The 14,828-nt window shown below is 44.0% G+C and overlaps 1 protein-coding gene across 2 annotated transcripts in view; it reads right to left on the bottom strand.

Annotated features, from left to right (window-relative positions):
- Nucleotides 1–14,828, bottom strand: part of EPS8L1 (EPS8 signaling adaptor L1) — a 97,455-nt gene that overhangs the window by 42,928 nt on the left and 39,699 nt on the right. The gene's annotated exons all lie outside the window — the stretch shown is intronic.

The raw sequence follows: 14,828 nt of genomic DNA, 5'->3' as shown, positions 1-14,828 counted from the left end.
GATACCAGATAAGAGATCGGTTTTGTGCAACATACCAGATATAAGAGACTAGTTTTGTGCAACATCTGAATTTAAGTGTAACATTTGGACATATCTATTCATTCAATCTCTCTCAAACCTTTTTTAGTTTACACTATATGTTATAACCAAAATACTGGCTCTAGTTTTTCTACCAAATACTAGATTTGAATATATTATTGTTTCTTATCTTTTTATTAATTATTATCTTTAGCTTACACTTTAAGCCAGAGTCTAGTGAATACAAGCTTGCTTATGCTATTGTCTTGCACCAACAGACAGCATTGGTAGCACTGTTTTAGTGTATATCATCACTTAGTTTTCTTTGTGTTTTTTTTGGTGTTTTTGGTGGTGGCTTTTGGTAGGGAAACCTGCTAGGGTCTTCAGGGTCAGTCTACGTTGAGCGGGGGCGCCATATCGTATCCCAGGGTGCCAACCTCCGCTGCAAGGAAGGGAATTTATGTAGGGATAAGGCACTCCTATCCTCCCTAGTCATTCCTCATATATATATTGGTATTTCATATTAGGTACCAGAGACCCTACAGGCTCTCTACTTTTGGTATTTATATATATTATTTGGTCTACTTCTTGTTTTAATTACTACATTAAAATTATCTTTTTAGGTCTTTGTTAGTCTTTTTTGGTTTTTTCTAGGTGGTAGCGGCCCCCTGGTTATCGCTCCTTTTCCTCATTCTAGAATCGGACTATGGAAACTATTGGAAAGACTTGAGGACAACTCAGGGACTTCTACTCACAGGAGATTTTTAGAATTTAATGGTAAGTGCTAAGTAATGATTTACATAAAGGGACATAATCTGCTGCACTTCCCGCAACACGTCTGTAAATATTAGATGGAGAGCTCTTATAAAGATTAATCCGTGGCCGTTCATGTGTATAACCGTGGTGACCCCGACCAAATGATGAGCTTGACTATTCTCAGCTCTTCGCACAGTCTTAGGACCCGCGTCTTCCTCCGTTACTATGTACAGCCACATTTGTAGGGTTCGGTATAGCCATATTTATTGAGGACTTGGCAGGACACCATTATTTAGAGAACGTCTTATTTTATTAGTGTAACACTTTCCAAGCAGAAGAAAACTGGAGACACAAGATATTTATTCTCTAGTGTTTGCACAAAGACAAAGCACATTCCGCATCCTACCCGGAGAGGAAGTTTCCGTCCTTGTATAGTCACTTAATGCCTCCTGATAGCGCCAAACCACAGCCATTCCAATGGTCACATATCTGAGGCGGATACGATGAGGGCTGCCATCTTTATGTTCTACCAAATAAAGGTAATAAGTGATTTTTAAGGTTTTGCTAGGTGCACCCTTGGTGTGGTTGAGAAGTTCAGAGGTCCTTCTATGCAATTTATTTTCCATGTATCTCTTCACCGCCTCCCTGATTTTCCCCCGGCTTCATCAGTGCGCTGCACATACCTAGGGAGGCAGCGGGGATGTAGAACACCGCCAGCCATGAGATTTGCAGAACCGGCAGTAATGGCTGGCTATGTCCTACATCATCGCTGCCTCAGTGGGCATGTGCAGTGCGCCGATGAATAAACATGATTAATGGGGCGATCAGGGTGAAGAAAAAGCCCCCTTGACTAGTCACCTACTGATTTTCATGTCCGTGGCTAAAATTATATAAATTATTTTATGGAGATAAGTTAAGCTTAAAACTGAAAAAAGTGGCTTGTTGGAAGCAGTGTAAAGAGTGGGATAAAGACATGGGACCTGTTTGTGTGACACGGGAAAGCAGTCAGGTTCTCTTTAAATAAAGTTTAACCCCTCCCCGATACTGTGACATCCTATTACATGGTCACAGAGATGCACTTAAAGGGATTCTCTCTGTTGAAAACAAGATATAGATGTCTACAGATTTTCCCGAGCACGCTCAGTGATCTCCGAGTATTTGTTAGTGTTCGGAGATTTTGTTTTTGTTGATTCAGCTGCTTGATTTACTGCTAATAGCCAGGCTGAGTACATGTGGGGGTTGCCTGGTTGCTAGGGAATCCCCACATGTAATCAAGCTGTATAGTAGTCGCAACTCATCTAGCTGCGGCAAGGAAAACTAAATCTCCGAACACAAACAAATACTCGGAGGACACCCGAGCGTGCTTGGGAAAACCCAGGCAACGAGTATATTCGCTCATCACTAGTGACAACTAACTGATTGGTGGTGGTCCAACTGCTGGGACCTCCACCAATTGACAGAATGGGGAACTTTTATCCTTGTAAAGGTGCAGTCAGACAGCCAAATAGCTTGCGCAGAGATCGAAACGCAATGCTTGACTCACCCTGAGCGTGACAGCTTCATACATTTCTAAGCCGCAGTCACGCTTGGGTCCGGAAAGCCTTGGCCTGTCCAAGCATTGCGTTCCAATCTCAGTCCAATTTATATGACCGTCTGACTACACACTTAGAATGGAGCATCACGTTCAACCACTGCCCCATTCATTTCCTAATTGGCTATCGAGCGCTGAGATTCACTTTCTGGCTGCCCCATGTTTGATAAATGGTGCGACGGCCGGACGTCTGGTCTGCCATTCCGATTTGTAAAGGCAATAAAATTATCTTGTCAGTTCCCTGTTCTGCTGATCAGTGCAGGTCCCAAAAGTCAGACCCAAACCGATAAATAAGTTAGGATAGGTGATAACTGGTTTTAAACAGGAGCAGCTCTTTAATATAATCCACCATGACTGTGCATCACAGTTATGGTGTGCACACAGTAGATGTGCAGGAGCCACCTGTATTTCACAGTCGACGCTCTGCTCTTTTGGGGACAATACCTGATATTTGCATTTAGCTGTAATGTGGGTCCCTAGAGTCAATTCTACCTGAGGGCCTTGGGCAACAGATTCAGACACTAGATAGTTTATAGCAAGATATACTCCTGTAGTAAATTCCAAGTTGTGAAGCCGGAGCAGGAGCCCTGAATGCGGCACGCGTGACTTACATGGGGCTGACGGCAGGTAACCTGTTTACTCGGTAGGAATTATGTGACTATTTGAAGAATGAGTCTTGTATTGCCGATGATGTCACTGTGTGGCCCCAAGCGGCTACTGATGACATCCTTCCCTTAGCTAATATTTGAGAAGCACATGACAATCTAATATGTGTTATTTGGAGCAATACAGTGATTGTCGGATTGTATGTTCCTGGCAACAAGGGCTGGTCGGATTATGCAAGTCTTCAACACAAAGGACTGAATTTAATGTATTTTCATGTGCATTTCATGGTGCCCCATACCATGACGCACCCACAATACGGCAGGGAATCCATAGGGTTTGTCCCAAACATCATGAGCACATTTCTCCTCTGACACAACATACTTTATAACTTATGCAGACTTTTTTGGGTATCAGTCGTGGGGTTTGTACGGTGTCCCAATGTTTGCCTGGGTTTCCTTCCGGTTTCCTGATTTCCTACCACTCCAAAAAAATACTGGTAGGGATTTCGAGCCCCAATTGGGACAGTGATGATGAGGGCTGTAAAGCACTGCTGAAAATGATTAAGAACAATAAATATTATAGCACGGTAAAAGGTCCGGAATGGATGGGAACGGACCTTTCACCTCCATAATCGATCTCTAGGATAGCTATGCCACCGACTGCTACAGTTCTACCCAGATTAGGAGACATGGAAACGTGTTTTCTAATTAACTAAGATCATAGTTCTAAATTTCATTATTACTGTATTTAAAGGGTTATTCTCACAAGCTTAATTTTTTTTTTTATATAAAGCCTAGTAAAAGCATATTTATTGTTATTATACAGTCAAAGCCCATTATATGGTTTTTCTTGTTACTTTGTGTCCTAACTTCATCTCTGTCCCTCTGTGCATCCAGCTTCACATAGCAGAAAGGGTGGTCCTATTCTTATATTGATAAAACTACCTTTCCCAGCAGCACTTGTTTCTCCTCAGTGCTGCAGCCTCCTCCCTCCCTATCTTGTATGCTCCGGACTAGCCCATCCTCTCTGAGATATCATCAAGTTAAGTGTAGAATTCAGTGTAGAATTCTCCTTATGTTTCTATGGGTGCTTTGCACCTTTGGAGTACCCTGCCTGACCGATTTGATCTTCAAACATATACATCGCTATATATTGCAGTGTGGTTTTACATCATTTGCTGGTTCTAGTAAAGCTCAACTCTCCTGCACTCCACAACTGAGCCCATAATAACTAGGTAGAGCAGAGCTGAACTTTGTTTGTTGCCCGCTTCTAATAGCTCAGAGATGTTAGACTGCAAATGCTGTGTTATTGATGCATATAGCAAAGGATTATCTTCTGCCATATGCATCACCAGAAAAGCACTTTTAGTTTCACATCACTGAGAGGTCAGCTGTGGGCAAGAAATACAGTTCTTTACTGCCTGATCCTTACAGGCTCCATTGGAGAATTGAGCTATGAAATAAACCAACTATAAATGATTAAAAAACAGTCAGCTATAACGCAAGTGGCAGAAGATAAAATTGTCTAGGCACGGTACTGTACAGAAGCATTGAGACCACAGAGGCATAGAGTGTATTGTAAATGTAGCACACACAGTCAGTGAAAGAGGCAAAGCAGAGCAGTGCTGGCAGGAAGCAGCTTAGAGAGACAGTGCTGCGCATGATCGACCGGGAGTCCTGGATTTTCAGCAGGATGGTCCCAATGACCACTGGAGGGTAATATGTGCAAAACAGGGCAGACTTAAAAAGGAGTTATATTGGTTCATATGAATAAATATAGGTGTACTTTATTATAAGACCTAATTAGGATTTTGGGGATAACCCTTTATAGGTAATTTGTTTTAACTTAGCACTGTATCAAAACAGAGAAATCTACATTATGATCTGGATGATGATCCGGAAGAACATGTCACCAACTGAAGGGATGCGTTCTCAAGATAAGAAACTTCTTACAGCAAAATGAAGAAATATGAAAGGAATGGAGCAAAACAGGGCGAGGCACACACTTAACAAAAAGTATATCCTCTCCTACTTAGGGATAGGCAAACGAAAAATATTTTACATATCAGTGCACGGGTTGTATGTAGGAAAACACATTATTGAGGTCCGGATTTCATGGTCTGATTTTCCAGTTAGTGCATGTCCACCCGTGACTTAAATTTGGGGTTTTACTGTAGTCTCTTAATACATCATTTATGTAAAAACAGAGCTTTAGATCTGATGTGCAGCCATAGGTTTAAATGGTAAATTTCAGAACTAAGAGCTAAGTAACATATTTGTAACCAAATTTTTGCAGCAAACTCGCAGCGGCAATAACTGCACTAAATTGTGCAAATATTGCACATAACGCAAATATCCTGTTGACCACCCAATTTGTGGTGAACGTCTGCAAATCCGCAGCTCTGGAAAATTTATGCTGCCGATGTTCTTCACTGCAGGTGGATGAACTTTTTAATCAATTTGAATCTAATACACTGGTATTTCAAGACAGATTAAAGGTATGTGCACACGCTGCGGATTTTGCTGCAGATACGCAGCGGATTTGGCGCTGTGGATCCGCAGCAGTTTTCCCAAAGTTTACAGTACCATGTAAACCTATGGGAAAAAAAAAACACTGTGCACATGCTGCGGAAAAATCCGCGCGGAAACGCAGTGGATTATTTTCCGCAGCATGTCAATTCTTTCTGCGGATTCCGCAGCGGTTTTCAACATGCACCAATAGGAAAGTGCAGTTGAAAACCCGCAGAGGAATCCGCAGAAGAAACCGCAATAAAATCCGCAGTGAAACTAGGAGTTAGACATACCGGTAACGGTATTTCCAGTAGTCCATTATGACAGCACCACAAGGAGGTTGCTCTTCATATCCTTGATAGGGACAGGAACACAGAAGAGGTTAAATAGCCCCTCCCCACCTCCACCCTTCAGTGATTTTACAAAGTACCACACCAGGATGGATACAACGCAATTTTATTGAACTTCCTCTCTATACATGTTTATATCACACATCAGACAGGAGTTCAAGGGAGGGTAAATAATGGGTGCTGTCATAATGGACTCCTGGAAATACCGTTACCGGTATGTCTAACTCCTAGTTTCCAGGTCGTCCCTTATGACAGCACCACAAGGAGAAATACCAAATAACTCCTACTTAGGGCGGGATTACAGCTTGGAGGACCTTCCTCCCAAAGCCGGTCTGTTGTTTTGACAGAACGTCTAGTTTGTAATGTCTACAAAAGGTATTTGAACTAGACCAAGTTGCTGCCCGGCAAATTTGGTCCATGGATGCACCCGCACTCTCTGCCCATGAAGCAGATATTGCTCTCAGAGAGTGGGCTTTTAGATGTTCTGGAGGGGATTCACCGGCTGAAGTATACGCAGCGCAAATAGTAGATTTAATCCATCTAGCTAGAGTCGCTTTTGAGGCTTTTTTGCCTCTATTTTTCCCCGACATCTGTATAAAGAGATTTGTATCAATTCTCCATCCGTCTGTAAGTTTCAAATACTGCAAAACTGTTCTCTTAACATCCAGGGAATGGAGAGAATGTTCTTTTTCGTTGTTAAAGTTCTAACAGAACGTAGGCAAAATTATTTCCTGGCTTCTGTGAAAGTCCGTCACAACTTTTGGAAGAAACGAAGGATCCAACCTTAGAATGATGCAGTCTTCCTGTATCTTTAAATATGGATCTGTTATGGACAAGGCTTGAATTTCGCCTATTCGCCTTGCTGTCGTTATTGCGACCAGAAAGACAGTCTTGAATGTTACGAATTTTAGGTCTGACTGATCAAGCGGCTCGTAAGGAGCCTTCCGTAATTCATTAAGTACCAATGTGAGGTTCCATGAGGGTACTGAACTTCTTATTGTCGGTCTGATACATTGCGTAGCTTTGATGTATCTCATTATCCAAGGATGGTTTGCTAATGGATAATCATAAAAGGCACTTAACGCTGAGATTTGTACTTTTAGCGTACTAGGCCTCAAGCCCATATCAAAACCTGTTTGGAGGAAATTTAAGATTTGAGAGATATCTGGTTCTCGTAGAACGGATATTGGAGTATTAGTTTGAGTACAAAATTTCTTCCAAATTTTTGGGTATATAGCCGAGGTTACCGGCTTTCTGCTTTTCTTCATGGTTGAGATAACCGAGTCCGACAGTCCTTTTGATCTCAAGATTTCCCTCTCAAGATCCATGCTGAGAGTTGTAGCATCTTTAGATTTTGATGGACCAGCGGTCCCTGCGTCAGAAGATCCCGCCTCAGCGGTAGTAGCACTGGGTCTTCTATCGCCATCCACTTCAGCAGAGGAAACCAGCTCCTCTTGGGCCAATATGGCACTATTAGGATCACTACCGCTGGACTTTCCTGAATTTTCCTCAGAACTCTGGGAATTAGAGCTAGGGGAGGGAACGCGTATGCAAGTTCCATGTCCCAATGTTGAGCCAAGGCATCTATGCCAGTTGGATTGTCTCCTGGATTTAATGAGAAAAATTCTTTTGTTTTTGTATTGTCCTTTGTGGCAAATAAATCTACCTGCGGAGTGCCCCATTGTTGGATTAGCTGAGCAAAGACTTCTCCGTTTAGAGACCACTCTGTCGGTTGCAATTTCTCTCTGCTGAGAAAATCCGCTATTTGGTTTTGTGAGCCTCTTAGATGAACTGCTGTGATGGACTTCACAGTATCCTCTGCCCAGGAGAATATTGTCTCTGCTAGTGCTTGAAGTGGACAGTGCCTCGGTCCTCCTTGATGTAGGAGAAAGGCTACCGTGGTCGAGTTGTCTGAAGACTCGGATATGGTGTCCCTGCACTTCGTGTTGGCACCCCTTTAGTGTTTCCCAGACCGCTCTGAGTTCCCTGTAATTGGAGGAACTGTTGCGTATCGATGGTGGCCATGTCCCCTGAAGGTATCGTCCTTCTATGTGGGCTCCCCAGCCCTTTGAGCTTGCATCGGTCGTTATGTTGACGCATGGAGATATATTCCATGGTTTTCCTCTTTTGAGGTTTTTTATATCAATCCACCATGAGAGGGACTGTTTTACTTCGCTGGATAACCGCATCCTGTTGTCTAAGGAGTCTTCCTTTCCATTCCATACCAAAAGAATTTCCTTTTGGAGCATTCTGGAGCGAAACTGACTCCACTGTACGCTGGGAATGCACGAAGTCATCAGTCCTAGGTTCCTCATGGCTTTCCTGATGGAAATGTATTTCTGTTTTTTTATCGTTTGAAATTCTTTTTTGATTGACCGTTGTTTTTGGTCTGGTAGGAAGGAGTATTCCAGCTCGGAATTTAGAAGTACACCCAGGAATATTTTTTGTGTCTCTGGTTCGAGACTCGACTTTTTTAAATTTATTACCCACCCCAGATGTTTCAGGAGTGACATGGTAACTCTTAAGGATTCTTCCATCTGTTGGGATGAATTTGCTACCAGCAACAGATCGTCCAGGTAGGGTGTAATGAGAATTTATTTTTCCCTCAAGTGGGCCATGATCTCTGTCATGAGCTTTGTGAATATTCTTGGGGCAGAGGAGAGACCGAAAGGTAGACATTGAAACTGGAAATGCAGAATCCCCTTGCGACTTCTTATTGCAAATCTGAGGAATTTTTGATGTGATGGGTGGATGGGAACGTGATAGTACGCATGTTTGAGGTCTAGCGTGCACATTACCGAATTCTTTTTTATTAACGGTACGATTGACTTGAGAGATTCCATCTTGAAGCGCTTGTACGCCACCCATTTGTTTAATGGTTTTAGGTTTATTATTGTGCGGTATTCTCCGCTTGGTTTTCTTATGGAGAACAGACTGGAGTAATGCCCCTGGAAGTGCTGATGATGGGGTACCGGTATTATGACGTGTAACTCTAAGAGTTCCTGTATGTCCGTTAGCAGTCTTTGATGTACTGCTGTTGACTCCGTCTGTGTCAAACAGAATCTCTTGGGGGGTAGATGAGTAAACTCTATCTTGTACCCCTGTGCCGCTGTCTGCAGAATCCAGTGATTCTGAGTAATGTTCTGCCATCCCTCCAGGAAGTATTGTAGTCTTCCTCCTATATTGTTGGCGTCATTGTTTGCTGGGTCCTGATGACTGGTCTTGAAAGGAACCTCTTCCTCTGCCCCCTTTAGGGTAGCTCCATCTGCCGGACTTCCCTTTTCCTCTGTTGTCCTGTCTTGGGTGAGAGCGAGTTCTACGAAAAAATTGTGTCTTCTTTGGCTTCTCTTCAGGGAAGCCTTTTTTCTTATCGGACGCCTTCTCGAGTAGCTCGTCAAGGACTGGACCGAACACGTGAGATCCTGAAAATGGAATCGAACACAGCTTGTTTTTGGATTGGGTATCTCCCGACCATGATCTCAGCCATAAGGCTCTTCTTGCTGCGTTTGACAGTGCATTGTTCCTGGCAGCAAAACGTACCGATTCCGCGGAAGCGTCCACCATAAAATCAGTCGCCATTTTCAGCACTGAAAGAGATTTTAGGATCTCTTCTCTTGGGGTTCTGTCTGTAATATGACTCTCCAACTCGTCTACCCAAAGACTCATAGACCTTGCAACAGAGGTAGCCGCTATGTTCGTTTTCATAATGGCGGCCGACGACTCCCAGGCTTTTTTGAGAAGATCTTCTGACCTCTTATCCATCGGATCCTTTAATCCTGATGAGTCCTCGAAGGGGATAGCCGTTTTCTTTGTGACCTTAGCCACAGGAATATCAATCTTTGGAACCGATTCCCAGATTTTAGTTTCTTCTGGATCGAAGGGAAGATGGTACTTGAAGTCTCTCGGGACTACTAGCTTTTTCCCTACGTCTTCCCACTCTTCCATTATCATTGCTGTAATGTGGTTATTGACCGGAAAGACTCTATTTCTGCGAGTTCTTAGGCCCCCAAACATCTTGTCTTGAACCGATAGTGGTTCAGACGAGTCCTCTATCTTCATGGTGCTTCTAACTGCTTTGAGCAGTATGTCCGTATTTTCGGATGAAAATCGGTATCTCTTCTGTTCTTCTGGTGATACCGCGGATGGACCCTGTTCCTCTGAGCCTGGATCGGAATACCCCGAGACCTCTCCTTCCTCGGAACTTAGGTCCATATCCCATCTGGGCCTTTTGGGTCGTGGAGACTGGGGTGGCACCATTGTAGACACCGAAGCTTGGACTTCGTCTCGAATCATGGTTTTAATATTATCCAGTAACGAAACCTGTTCATCCTTTAGAAGTTTAGAGATACATTTTTCGCATAACTTCTTTTTATAGCCATCGGGAAGCTTGACGGTGCATAACGGACATCTGGTGGACCTTTTCTTAACAGTCGGCCTTTCAGAGGTGTCCTTGTCCTGTAAACGTAAGGGAGACCCCTGTAGCTACGGATCTAAGGCACTGTAATGTTTACCATACCACGTATTACTCACATGGTCCGTGGGCGGCTCTAAGGATTGGACGTCTGGACGACTAGCACCTTCCATTTTATCTGAGTCAAGTGTGCTGTCAGTTGTCAGTCATTTAAGTAGTCAGTCTTACCCGGCTTCATGACATCTGATTCGTCCTCCTTCCGAGCTCACCTGCTGGCGTCCATGGTGATTACAGGTCCCCAGCTGTATTGCGCATGCGTCATCTGGAACGCACGCCGACAGCCTGGGACCAAGATCCGGCGAAAAATCCGGTGTTGTCCGGCCTCTCTGTTAGCTCCCCCAGCCTCCCGGCGCCCCGGAAATGCTCCGCGCCGCCGACCCCGGGAATCCGGCCACGCCCCCCGGAAGTCACCGAAGCGCCGGACCGGAAGTCCGGGGAACGACGCCAGCACCGGCCGCACGTGGAGCCGAACACCTGCAGCAGCAGCCGCTGCCTCAGAGCCCCCTTTGTGAGGGGATGAGGTTGTGTGTGGGAGCACCCAGCTCTACCTCTGTTGGTGGAGGGACCTCTGTCGGTATCCTGCGACTTGGGGAGTCTCAGACTCCCGCGGCCAGAGCCCCCTTCAGGAGGATGGGACCGCACTCAGGAGGTCCTGCTCAACTGAGCCTGCCTGCGACCGAAGCGCCGCTTCCAATCAGGTAACCCTGATCTTCCATAGATCTCTCCTGCGTCTGTCCCTGATAGGGACAGGAAAAACACTGAAGGGTGGAGGTGGGGAGGGGCTATTTAACCTCTTCTGTGTTCCTGTCCCTATCAAGGATATGAAGAGCAACCTCCTTGTGGTGCTGTCATAAGGGACGACCTGGAAAACCGCAGTGCAAATCCAAATCCGCTGCGGAAAAATCCGCAGCGTGTGCACATGGCCTAATTCCCATGAAGAAGCCTTGACTATAAAATTTCAAAAGTAACAGAAGTAAGCTTATGAGTGCCCCCTAGTGGTGACTATAGGCAGCCTGAATTTTATCATTCCAGGGCAACTACAAGTGCTTCTCTCTAAAATAGAATGTCATCAAAAAAGTTAATGACTTCAATTCTTCAATACAAAAAGTGAAACTCATTATATAGGATCATTACAAACACAAGTGTTTATTTCTGTTAATGTTGATTATGGCTTACAGACAATGAAAACCCAAAAGTCATTGTCTCAGTAAATTAGAATAATTAACAAAATGCACCTGCAAAGGCTTCCTAAGCGCTTAAAAAGGTCCCTTAGTCTGTTTCAGTAGGCTCCACAATCATGGAGAAGACTGCTGACTTGGCAGATTTCCAGAAGACAGTCATTGACACACTCCACAAGGAGGGTAAGCCACAAAAGGTCATTGCTAAAGAAGCTGGCTGTTCACAGAGTGCTGTATCCAAGCATATTAATGGAAAGTTGAGTGGAAGGAAAAACTCTGGTAGAAAAAGGCGCACAAGCAACCGGGATAACTGCAGCTTGAAAGGATTGTTAAGAAAAGGCCATTCAAAAATTTGGGGGAGATTAATAAGGAGTGGACTGCTGCTGGAGTCATTGCTTCAAGAGCCACCATACACAGACGTATCCAGGACATGGGCTACAAGTGTCACATTCCTTGTGTGAAGCCACTCATGACCAATAGACAACGCCAGAAGCGTCTTACCTGGGCCAAGGAGAAAAAGAACTGGACTGTTGTCAGTGGTACAAGGTGGTGTTTTCAGATGAAAGTACATTTTGCATTTCATTTGGAAATCAAGGTCCCAGAGTCTGGAGGAACAGTGGAGAGGCCACAATCCAAGCTGCTGGAGGTCTAGTGTGAAGTTTCCTCAGTGATTGCCGACAAACTTTTTGGAGATGGAAATGTCAATCTCCAGCAGGACTTGGCACTGTCCACACTCTCAAAAGTACCAATACCTGGATTAAACAACAGCATCACTGTGCTTGATTGGCCAGCAAACTCGCCTGACCTTAACCCCATAGAGAATCTATGGAGTATTGTCAAGAGGAAGATGAGAGACACCAGACCCAACAATGCAGACGAGCTGAAGGCTGCTATCAAAGCAACCTGGGCTTCCATAACCCCTCAGCAGTGCCACAGGCTGATCGCCTACATGCCACGCCGCATTGATGCAGTAATTGATGCAAAAGGAGCCCTGACAAAGTATTGAGTGCATTTACTGAACATACATTTCAGTAGGCCAACATTTCAGATATTAAAATCATTTTTTAAGCTGGTGTTATAAAGTATTCTAATTTACTGAGAAAACGACTTTTGGGTTTTCATTGGCTGTAAGCCATAATCATCAACATTAACAGAAATAAACACGTGAAATAGATCACTGTTTGTAATGACTCTATATAACATATGAGATTCACTTTTTGTATTGAAGAACTGAAATAAATTTAACTTTTTGAGGATATTCTAATTTAGTGAGATGCACTTGTAGCAGCTTGAATCCTTAAAGCTTCAGAGGCAGACTTGTCCGGCGTGGTGTCCCTTCCCATGGATTACTAATTCCGCCTCCCTGGCCATAATTGACAGAGCACATAATGGTGCTACAGTAAACAGCAGTGTGTGCAGACTGTCAATCGTACCCAAGGAGGCGTGATTAAAAGGTCAGATTAGTCCAGGGGAGGAGACACATTCTCTGGACTAGTCCTGTATCCAAGAAGGTCTGTGGCTGATCGAACCCAACAAATTAATTCCAATTCGCAGAATTCATTCCATTAACGTGGCGTAATCAACCGCAGAAATGTACTCCGGTTACTACATTTCTTTCGCAGACGCTTATCAGTTGAAATTCATCAAGAGGCTCACGCCCATCTTACTCCAACCCACAATTAATCAAGACTTAATTGCCAATCTCCAGTGTCCATATGAAACTCGTTAACGCAAACAAAAGTTTTTAAAACTTTGGACCTCATTTGAGCTCCGATAATATGGAGGCAATTCCTAATTCTCTCTAGCATTCCCGGCACAGTCACTAATCATCTGCGTGAAGGAGTCTGAAATTGGACAGCTTTGTACGTTGGCCTCGATTCATCAAGACCTGCGTTTGTCTCACCGGTCTTAATGAGCGGGTATGTTGGAGTCAGACGCTCCTGACTCATTAAGAGGTGCAAATAGTGATTTCAAGTGCTCGTTACTCGAGTTTGCCCAGGGTGCTCGTGTTCCCACCCCACATGTTTCATGGCTGTTAGACAGGCACAAATCAAGCGGGGATTACCTGACAAACACGTGCAATCCTTGCATATTTAACAGCAGCGAAACATGCAGCCGTGGGGATGCAAACATGTCCCTCGAGCACCCGCGTTACTCTGCATACCTGATCACCCTGGGCAAACTCGAGTAACGAGCACTCATCACTATTGCACAATTAATGAATCAGGTGTGCTAAAAAGCAGAATGCACCTCGCCAGAAATCTTACACCAGAAATCTTACTCTAGTCAAAGACTGGAGTAAGGAATGTCACAGCTTGGCATGAATTATATAAGCTGTAGCATCAGACCCATACTTCTATGTACAGATAATACAGGATCCACCGTAGGTCAGTGAACCTCCTCCCCTCCCTGCACAATGACGTCTGCACAGGTCATAAAGCATGCCCACAACACTTTGCTATAGACATCAATGAACATCTCTATACTATAGTTTCCTTATATCCATTTGACTGATGTAAAGCGAATCTCTAAATGCCGTTAGTGGGTTATTCTGAAGATTGTAGCTCAGAAGTGCACAGCTGCCCTAGGTCCCGGATTCCTGCTTTCCAGCAGTCAGTACACTTCTGGTGATTGACAGTTTGGACCAATGATACGGCTGAGTCTCCAGCCCCAACAGTGCACTTTGCCTCTGCACTCGGAGCGGTGCAGGGACCCTGAAACTAGAAGGATCTGATCCAGTTACACATGTAAGCTCTATAGCAAACACCTCACAAGTGCACGCTCCTTTGCCGAGGAAACCCGCCTCCTATGCAGCAGTGGCCGGTAACCTAGGCAATAAGCGGTACAAAATAGAATTAAAAATCCCTCTGTTCTTGAGTATGGGAAGGATTTTTAACAAGAAATAAATTACAAAGTTGTTTGTTTTCAAAAAACACATTGCAATTTTACCAATTACTGATGAAAAAATCTCTAACAGCAACTTAGGAAAAATTGCTGCTACAATAATCATAATAAATAACTTCAGAAAAAAAAATAATATGAATCACTATCTGGTATTAGTAAGCGGGTGCAAGTCTTTGTAAAAACTACAGAATTATGTTTGGCCTCGTCAGAACATGGGGCAATTTTTTTGAACATACAGATCATGCAAATTTGCAGAGATAAAGGCAAGAAAAATATCATTTTCTCGGCAAATACCACTGATCTAAAAACTTAATCAGTAAATGTGGTCTTCTCTCTTCTAGTAGAAGTGCCAGTCCACCCTGTGTATCAGTCCCGAAATGAAGAACATTAATGTCTGTATGGTTCTCCAGTCATGGACTTTACATTGGGGACCCCCTAATCCCC

This window comes from Ranitomeya variabilis, chromosome 4, assembly GCF_051348905.1.
Source record: "Ranitomeya variabilis isolate aRanVar5 chromosome 4, aRanVar5.hap1, whole genome shotgun sequence".
In the NCBI taxonomy this organism is placed as follows: domain Eukaryota; kingdom Metazoa; phylum Chordata; class Amphibia; order Anura; family Dendrobatidae; genus Ranitomeya; species Ranitomeya variabilis.
Note: the sequence above shows the minus strand (reverse complement) of the source record. Positions and strands in the feature narration are given on the sequence as shown.